This window comes from Procambarus clarkii, chromosome 32 (genome assembly GCF_040958095.1).
Source record: "Procambarus clarkii isolate CNS0578487 chromosome 32, FALCON_Pclarkii_2.0, whole genome shotgun sequence".
Lineage (NCBI taxonomy): Eukaryota > Metazoa > Arthropoda > Malacostraca > Decapoda > Cambaridae > Procambarus > Procambarus clarkii.
In genome coordinates, this window is record NC_091181.1 from 6,246,813 (window position 1) to 6,257,257 (window position 10,445).

Here is a 10,445-nt window from a genome sequence, read left to right on the forward strand (position 1 = left end):
TGTGTGTTTGGTGTGTGTGTTTGGTCTGTGTGTGTTTAGTCTGTAAGTGTTTGGTCTGTGTGTGTGTTTAGTCTGTGTGTGTTTGGTCTGTGTTTGTATTTGATCTGTGTGTGTGTTTAGTCTGTGTGTGTTTGGTCTGTGTGTGTGTTTGATCTATGTGTGTGTTTAGTCTGTGTGTTTTTGGCATGTGTGTGTGTTTGGTCTGTGTGTGTTTGGTCTATAAGTGTTTGGTCTGTAAGTGTTTGGTCTGTAATTGTTTGGTCTGTGTTTGTGTTTGGTCTGTGTATGTTTGATCTGTGTGTGTGTGTGTTTGATCTGTGTGTGTGTTTGATCTGTGTGTGTGTTTGGTCTGTGTTTGTGTTTGGTTTGTAAGTGTTTGGTCTGTGTGTGTTTGGTATGTGTGTGTTTGTTTGATCTGTGTGTGTGTTTGATTGGTGTGTGTGTTTGGTCTTTGTGTGTGTTTGGTCTGTAATTGTGTGGTCTGTAATTGTTTGGTCTGTGTGTGTGTTTGGTCTGTAAGTGTTTGGTCTCTGTGTGTGTTTGATCTGTGTGTGTGTTTGGTCTGTAAGTGTTTGGTCTGTGTGTGTTTGGTCTGTAAGTGTTTGGTCTGTGTGTGTTTGGTCTGTGTGTGTTTGGTCTGAATGTGTTTGGTCTGTGTATGTGTTTGATATGTGTGTGTTTGGTCAGTGTGTGTGTTTGATCTGAGTGCGTGTTTAGTCTGTGTGTGTGTTTGGTATGAGTGTATGTTTTGTCTGTGTTTGTTTGGTCTGTGTGTGTGTTTGATCTGTGTGTGTGTTTAGTCTGTGTGTGTTTGGTATGTGTGTGTGTTTGGTCCGTGTGTGTTTGGTCTGTAAGTGTTTGGTCTGTGTTTGTGTTGGGTCTGTGTGTGTTTGGTCTGTGTGTGTGTTTGATCTGTGTGTGTGTTTGATCTGTGTGTGTGTGTGTTTTCGATCTGTGTGTGTGTTTGGTCTGTAAGTGTTTGGTCTGTGTGTGTGTTAGATATGTGTGTGTTTGGTCAGTTTGTGTGTTTGATCTGTGTATGTGTATGTTTGGTATGTGTGTGTGTTTGGTCTCTGTGTGTTTTTCTGTAAGTGTTTGGTCTGTTTTTGTGTTTAGTCTGTGGGTTTGGTCTGTGTGTTTGTTTGATCTGTTTGTGTGTTTAGTCTGTGTGTGTTTGGTATGTGTGTGTTTGTTTGGTCTGTGTGTGTTTGGTCTGAAAGTGTTTGGTCTGTAAGGGTTTGATCTGTGTTTGGTCTGTGTGTTTGGTCTGTGTGTGTGTTTGATCTGTGTGTGTGTTTGATCTGTGTGTGTGTTGGGTCTGTGTTTTTGTTTGGTCTGTAAGTGTTTGGTCTGTGTGTGTTTGGTCTGTGTGTTTTTGATCTGTGTGTGTGTTTGATCTGTGTGTGTGTTTGGTCTGTGTGCGTGTTTGGTATGTAATTGTTTGGTCTGTGTGTGTTAGGTCTGTGTTTGTTTCTTCTGTAATTGTTTGTTCTGTTTGTGTTTGGTCTGTGTGTGTGTATTTGGTCTGTAAGTGTTTGGTCTGTGTGTGTGTTTGATCTGTGTGTGTGTGTTTGGTCTGTAAGTGTTTGGTCTGTGTGAGTTAGGTCTGTAAGTGTTTGGTCTGTGTGTGTTTGGTCTGTGTGTGAGTTTGTTCAGTAAGTGTTTGGTCTGTGTGTGTGTTTGGTCTGTAAGTGTTTGGTCTGTGTGTGTTTGGTCTGTGTGTGTTTGGTCTGTATGTGTTTGGTCTGTAAGTGTTTGGTCTGTGTGTGTGTTTGATCTGTGTGTGTGTTTGATCTGTGTGTGTGTTTGGTCTGTGTGTGTGTTTGGTATGTGTGTGTGTTTGATCTGTGTGTTTGGTCTGTGTGTGTGTTTGGTCTGTGTTTGTGTTTGGTCTGTGTGTGGGTTTAGTCTGTGTGTGTGTTTGGTCTGTGTGTGGATTTGGTCTGTGAGTGTTTGGTCTGTGTGTGTTTGGCCTGTGTGTGTTTTGTCTGTGTGTGTGTGTTTGGTCTGTGTGTGTTTGGTCTGTTTGTGCTTGGTCTGCGTGTGTGTTTGATATGTGTGTGTGTGTTTGGTCTGTGTGTGTGTTTGGTCTGTGTGTGTGTTTGGTCTGTGTGTGTGTTTGGTCTGTGTGTGAGTTTGATCTGTGTTTGTTTGGTCTGTGTGTGTTTGGTCTGTTTGTATGTTTGATCTGTGTGTGTGTTTGGTCTGTTTGTGTGTTTCGACAGTGTGTTTTTTTGGTCTGTGTGTGTGTTTGGTCTGTGTGTGTGTTTGATCTGTGTGTGTGTTTGGTATGTGTGTGTGTTTGGTCTGTGTGTATGTGTTTGATCTGTGTGTGTGTTTGGTCTGTGTGTATGTGTTTGGTCTCTGTGTGTGTATTCCTCTTGTTGCATTCACCTAGTTGTACTTGCATGGGTTGAGCTCTACTCTTCCGGCCCGCCTCTCAACTGTCAATCATTCAACTGTTACTTACTACTAAATTCACTCCCCCCCCTTACAACACACACACACACACACACAGTAGCCGTGAGCCGGTAGGGGGACACACACAATTAGTGAGGTCCACGGAAATTCGTCAATTTCTCGGGACATTGAATGAGTATAGAGGCTAGATCATAGTATTTGGCCTCTCACAGTGTGTAGCTAGCAGAGTGCAACATAGAATAGTCATATCACTAGCGATAGTGCGAAGATTTGGCGAAGAAACCAATGTGGAGCTAGTGGCATCACCGGTGCATTAAGTGTGGAGGACTGCGACCTGACCGGGTGGGGACGACCTGCCGTGGAACTACCTGATTGTGTTGTTGAGTGATGACTGTGATCAGTAATACAGTAAATTAGTGAACTGTCACACAACGATACAGTGACTGACTCCAGAGCTTTGTGTAGACAGAGAAGAACCGACCTCATCAATCTACTAGCACTTAGTGAATCACCTAGTGGGAGACAACGACGGATAACCATCGTCATCATACATCGTCCTTATTCATCTGGTTGTGTGAGCGGGAGGAGTCTGGTATGTACCCCTCTCTGGTCAATTAATCAGGTGTACAGATTGAGGTAAAATATTATAAAATTCTTGTTCAGGATATCATATATATTTAAAAATCTCAGGGTGGCTCAGTTAGGTAGAGGTGACGCTTAAGGGATCTCTTGACACATACACACACGCCCGCCCACGTACGTATGCACGCACACAAGCATGCACACGCTAAAACAGACACACACACACATGCACACACACACACAAACGTTCAGTCAGGGGAAAAGGCATTAACACCTGAGAACAGGGGATAGGACCTTACTATCTCCCCCCCTCTTAGCCCCCCATCTGACCTGACCTGACCTGGTCGCCATCTCTGCCCCCCCACCCCCAGTCCCCCGCATCCCCCATACACACTCCCTTCCCCTCCCCACTCTCTCACTCTCCCACTCCCTCTCTCCCACTCTCTCTCTCTCCCACTCTCTATCTCTCTCCCACTATCTCTCTCCCACTCTCTCTCTCCCACTCTCTCGCCCCCTCTCTCTCTCTCTCTCTCTCTCTCTCTCTCTCTCTCTCTCTCTCTCTCTCTCTCTCTCTCTCTCTCTCTCTCTCTCTCTCTCTCTCTCTCTCTCTCTCTCTCTCTCTCTCCCCCTCCCTCCCTCTCTTTCCTTCCCCCTCCCTCTCTGCCCACACACACACACACACACACACACACACACACACACACACACACACACACACACACACACACACACACACACACACACACACACACACACACACCTCCCCCCCTCTTTCCCTCACCTGCTCTCTCCCTCTCCATCTCTCTCCCTCTCCTCTCTCTCCCTCTCTCTCTCCCTCCCGACTCTCTCTCTGCATCTCCTCCCCCCCCTCCCCTTCTACTTTCTTCTCACTTCAGTGGAAGGGTCGGATCGCCCCCACCCACCCATTTATCTCTCCCTTTATCACTCCCTTTCTCCCTCTCTCTTTCTCTCTTTCTTCCTCTCTCTCTCTCTCTCTCTCTCTCTCTCTCTCTCCCTCCCCCATCCCGTTCTGCCCTCCTGACAAATCCTTTCATGGCACAACTATAGGAACAGGGGCAAGCATGGCAGCCAGAGGTACCAGGGGAACAGGGAAGAGCCAAGGGGACGAAATGAAGGAAATATTCACCCAGTTTCTGGAGGACATCAAGAGTGAGATGCAAGAAATGATGCAGGAAATGAAGAACGAAATAAGCAACCTGAAAAGAGAGCTGACAGCAGCAAAGGAGGAGTTTAGAGCCCTCAAAGAGAATGGTATCGAGGTTGAGACTCAGAAAATCATCCAGGGAGAAGGTGGTAATAGTTTTTTGGATGAGAATGCCACAATAAAAGCAACATTTGCGGAAATACTAAAAAAAAAAAAACTCTGAAGTAATGACTATAGTGATGGAGGTGGCCATGACAGCAGCCACCTCACAGGAGGCGGCACGCTCCACTAGCCAACTGCTGGAAAGGAACAAATCAGTGGTTGCTGTGGGTATTAAAGAGCAGGAAGGCTCTAATAGGACAGAGTGGAATGACAAGGACAAAGCAGCAGTGAATGAAGTACTAAAGGCACTAGACATGGAAGGGGCTGAGCATAGCATTGAGAAGGTTTTCAAGCTAGGTTGGTACAACAAAGACCGAGACCGAATGATAAAGATAGTGTTTGCAAACGAGAGCACAAAGGAGAAGATCCTATCAAGGAAGAGCTCCCTGAAAAACGTGGGAAAATTCAAAAATGTATTCCTCCAGAGAGACATGACAAGGGAGGAGAGAGCCGTGGCGGTAGAAGCGAGGAAGAGGCGCAGGGCGGGAGGAGAGGGGAAAACCAGGAAGTCACAGCTCCCAACACAACACCCACAGAGGCGAGGGGGGAACCCACAACCAGCTACCCAGTAACACCAGAAGGGAGGACAACCCCACCACCCTCCTCTGCATAGAAAACCCCCCTACGCCAAACCTTCCCTGCCCCCGCTCAAATGTTCAGCCAAATCTCCCTCCCCCCACACCCAATCCCCACCCTTCTACCCCTCCCCTCCTCCCGAGTCCTCCCTCCTCTTTCACCCCATACCCTCCCTGTCCCTCCCCTTCACTGGATCCCCCGCCCCTCATCCCAGTATCTTGAGACCCTGTTATCCACCTTACAGGTCCTCACTCCCATGGAACAGCCTCCCTCACCAGCAGAACACTCACCTAGGAGGCGATTTGAGAAGGGACAGAAGAAAGTGAGCCTCAAAGCGATGTACACTAACATAGATGGAATTACAAATAAAGCAAATGAGCTAGGAGAACGGGTACTAGAGGAAAACCCAGACATAATAGCCCTCACAGAAACAAAGCTCTCGAAAACGATAACAAATGCAGCGTTCCCACAGGACTATTATGTTATGAGGAAAGAGAGGGAAGGAAGAGGTGGGGGTGGTGTAGCTCTGCAGGTAAGAAAAGGCTGGGATTTTGAGGAGATGGATATTCAGGGCTGTGAAGGTTTCAGTGACTACATAGTAGGTACCGTAACAAATGGAGGGAAAAAAATTATGGTCGTAGTCATATATAATCCACTACCAAATGACAGAAGACCTAGACAAGAATATGATAGAAACAACATGGCCACCATTAACATAATAGAAAGAGCAGCTTCTGTTGCTAGCAGGAATGGATCTGGACTACTAATTATGGGAGACTTCAACCATGGGAAGATAGATTGGAAGAACAGAGACCCGCATGGAGGACCAGAAACATGGAGAGCTAAGCTGCTGGACGTGGCAACAAGAAACTTTCTAAGCCAGCACATCGAAGAACCAACAAGAATGAGAGGAGAAGATGAACCAGCAATGCTTGATTTGATATTTACCCTAAATGAGTGGGATATAAGGGAAGTTAAGATGGACGCGCCCTTGGGAATGAGTGACCACAGTGTATTGAACTTTGAGTACCTGGTAGAGCTAGGACTTATCTCCTCCAAAAAAGAATTAGGATTCAAAAGGCTGGCATACCGAAAGGGGAATTATGAACAGATGAGAAGTTTCCTAAGTGAAATACCTTGGGACACAGACCTCAGAGATAAGTCTGTATAGGGTATGATGGACTATGTTACCCAAAAGTGTCAGGAGGCAGTAAACAGGTTCATCCCTGCCTAAAGGGAAAAATCCGAGTAGCAACAGATGAATATATGGTATAATAGGGCATGTATGGAAGCGAAGAAACTGAACAAAAGGGCGTGGAGGAACTTCCGGAATAACAGAACACCAGAAAGCAGAGAGAGTTACCAGAGAACCAGGAATTAGTATGTCAGGGTGAGAAGAGAAGCAGAGAAAAGTTTTGAAAATGATATAGCAAACAAAGCCATGACTGAACCAAAGCTACACCACAGTCACATCAGAAGGAAAACAACAGTGAAAGAACAGGTATTGAAACTTCAAACAGGCGAGGACAGGTATACAGAGAATGACAGAGAGGTGTGTGAAGAACTCAACAAGAGGTTCCAGGAGGTCATCACAATAGAACAAGGTGAGGTCACTGTCCTAGGAGAAAGGGAGGTAAACCAGGCGACCTTGGAAGAGTTCGAAATTACGAGAGAGGAGGTCAAGAGACACCTGCTGGATCTGGATGTTAGAAAGGCTGTTGATCCAGATGGGATCTCACCATGGATACTGAAAGAGTGTGCAGAGGCACTTTGCTTGCCACTCTCCATAGTGTATAGTAAGTCACTGGAGACGGGAGACCTACCAGAAACATGGAAGAAGGCGAATGTGGTCCCAATATACAAAAAGGGAGACAGGCAAGAGGCACTAAACTACAGGCCAGTGTCCTTGACTTGTATACCATGCAAGGTGATACAGAAGATCGTGAGGAAAAAACCTGGCTACACATCTGGAGAGAAGGGACTTCGTGACAAATCGCCAACATGGGTTCAGGGAGGGTAAATCTTGCCTTACAGGCTTGATAGAATGCTACGATCAAGTGACAAGGATTAAGCAAGAAAGAGAGGGCTGGGCGGACTGCATTTTCTTGGATTGTCGGAAAGCCTTTGACACAGTACCGCATAAGAGGCTGGTACATAAGCTGGAGAAACAGGCAGGTGTAGCTGGTAAGGTGCTCCAGTGGATAAGGGAGTATCTAAGCAATAGGAAGCAGAGAGTTACGGTGAGGGGTGAGACCTCCGATTGGCGTAAAGTCACCAGTGGAGTCCCACAGGGCTCTGTACTCGGTCCTATCTTGTTTCTGATATATGTAAATGATCTCCCGTAGGGTATCGATTCATTTCTCTCAATGTTTGCAGACGATGCTAAAATTATGAGAAGGATTAAAACAGAAGAGGACTGTTTGAGGCTTCAAGAAGACCTAGACAAGCTGAAGGAATGGTCGAACAAATGGTTGTTAGAGTTTAACCCAACCAAATGTAACGTAATGAAGATAGGTGTAGGGAGCAGGAGGCCAGATACAAGGTATCATCTGGGAGAGGAAATTCTTCAGGAGTCAAAGAAGGAAAAAGACTTGGTGGTTGATATCACGCCAGACCTGTCTCCTGCAGCACATATCAAGCGGATAACATCAGCGGCATATGCCAGGCAGGCCAACATACGAACGGCATTCAGAAACATGTGTAAAGAATTATTCAGAACTTTGTATACCACATATGTCAGGTCAATCCTGGAGTATGCAGCCCCAGCATGGAGTCCATATCTAGTGAAGGATAAGACTAAACTGGAAAAGGTTCAAAGGTTTGCCACCAGACTAGTACCCGAGCTGAGAGGTATGAGCTACGAGGAGAGACTACGGGAATTAAACCTCACTTCGCTGGAAGACAGAAGAGTTAGGAGGGATATGATCACCACATTCAAAATTCTGAAGGGAATTGATAGGGTAGATAAAGACAGTCTATTTAACACAAGGGGAACACGCACAAGGGGACACAGGTGGAAACTGAGTTCTCAAATGAGCCAGAGATATTAGAAAGAACTTTTTTAGTGTCAAGAGTGGTTGACAAATGGAATGCATTAGGAAGTGATGTGGTGGAGGCTGACTCCATACACAGTTTCAAGTGTAGATATGATAGAGCCCAATAGGCTCAGGAATCTGTACACCTGTTGATTGACGGTTGAGAGGCGGGACCAAAGAGCCAGAGCTCAACCCCCGCAAACACAACTAGGTGAGTACAACTAGGTGAGTACACTCACACACACACACAGGAAGCAGCCCGTAACAGCTGTCCAACTCCCAGGTACCTATTTACTGCTAGGTAACTGGAGTTTCAGGGTGAAAGAAACTCTGCCCCTCTGTTTCCACCGACGGTCGGGATCGAACCTGCACCCAGTGATTACGAGTCCCAATCGCTGTCCATTCAGCCCCAAAGCCCCTTTGAGTACTTACATAGTTGCATACTCCAGGATTGTTGTTTCATATGTGGTTTGCAAGGTTCTGAATGATTCCTTACTCAGGTTCCTGAAGGCTGTTCTGATGTTAGCCAGCCTAATGAATGCCGCAGATGTAACTCTTTTTAAGTGGGCTTCAGGAGACAGGTTTGGTGAGATATCATGTCTTTCTTTCTGTACGTTTCTAGATCTTTCTCTCTGTACGTTTCAAAAAGTACATCATCTCCTATTCAATACCCTGTGTCTGGCCTCCTGTTTCCACTGCCTAATTTCATATCCTTACATTTCCTCGGATTGAACTTTAGTAGCAATTTGTTGGACCATTCATTCAGTTTGTCTAGGTAATCTTGTTGCCTCCTACTATCTTCCTCTGTTTTAACCATCCTCATAATTTTTGCATCATCAGCAAACAATGAAAGGAACGATTCTATACCATCTGAAAGATCATTTACATATATCAGAAACAGTATAAGTCCATGGACTGAAGTCTGAGCGACTCCACTCGTGATGCCTCGCCAATCTGAGACTTCACCCCCTTACAGTGTCTTTTATTGCTTAGGTACTTCTTTATCCAGTGGAGTACCTTCCTTTTTACTCCTGCCCGCCTCTTCAGCTTTTTCATTTGCCTCTTGTGTGGTACTGTGTCAAAGGCTTTCTGGCAATCCGAAAATATGCAGTCTGCCCACCCTTCTCTTTCATGCTGTGTTACAAAGTTCTTTCGCTCAAGATGTTCCACTAACTTTTCTCGCACAATCTTCTTCATAATCTTGCATGGTATGCCAGTTAGGGACACTGGCCTGTAGTTCAGTGCCTCCTGTCTATCCCCCTTCTTGTATATACGGACTACATTAACCGTCTTCCAAATTATTGGTAGTTCCCCCTGTTACCAAGGATTTGTTATACACTGTGGAGAGTGGTAGGCACTGTGCTTCTGCTCCTTCCTTTAGTATCCAAGGGGAGATTCCATCTGGCCTATAGCCTTTGTCACATCCAAATCTAGTTAACGATTCCTTACATCCCCACTGGTAATCTCAAACTCCTTGAGTGGTTCCTAGTTAACTATTCCTTCTCTTATCTCTGGAACTTCTCCTTGCTCTACTATGAAGACCTCCTGGAATTTCTTATTCAATTCCTCGCACACTTCTTTGCCGTTTGTAATGAATCTGTCTGCCTCTATCCTCAATTTTATTACCTGTTCCATTACTGTTGTTTTTTCTTCCGATATGGCTGTGCAGTAATTTAGATTGTGTCTTTGTTTTGCTTGCGATGTCATTTTTGTATTGCCCTTCTGCCTCTCTTGTCAATCTGACATATTCATTCCTGGCACTCTGGTATCTTTCTCTGCTCTCAAGTGTCCTGTTATTCTTATAGTTTCTCCACGCCTATTTACTTTGCTGCTTAGCTAGCCTACATCTCTTTTTAAATCAAAAGTTTCTCATCTACATTTCGTTGTTTTCCTTTTGGACTGAGACAAACTCTTCGGCTGCCCCCTTACACTCTTGCGTAACGTAGTGCATCATGTCTTGGACCGTCTTTTCCCTAAGCTCTGTTTCCCATGTTATATCTGTTAGGATTTTTCTTATCTCCTCATAGTTTTTCTTTCGGAATGTCAGCCTTTTGTTTTCAGTTACCCTTCTCGAGTTCAATAACCCTTCTTCAGCCAGATACGGAAACGTCAGTAAACTTTGGTCGCTCATTCCTACCAGGGCCTCGAAACCGATTTTCCTTATATCGGAGTCGTTTAGAGTGAAGACTAGGTCGAGTCTCGCTGGTTCATCATTTCCTCTCATTCTTGTGGGTTCCCTGACATGCTAACTTAAAAGGTTACTTGTCGTCACCTCTAATAGTTTGGCTCTCCATGAATCCTCACCTCCATGCGGTTCCTTGTTCTCCCAGTCTATCCTTCCGCGATTGAAGTCCCCCATTATGATAGGATGTAGAAATAGATAGGATCTATTTCTACAGGTAGTAGATGCTGCCCTCTCAATTATAGTGCTAACTGCCATGTTGTTCTTGTCATACTCTTACCTGGTTCTTCTGTCATTTGGTGGGAGATTATATATCACTGCT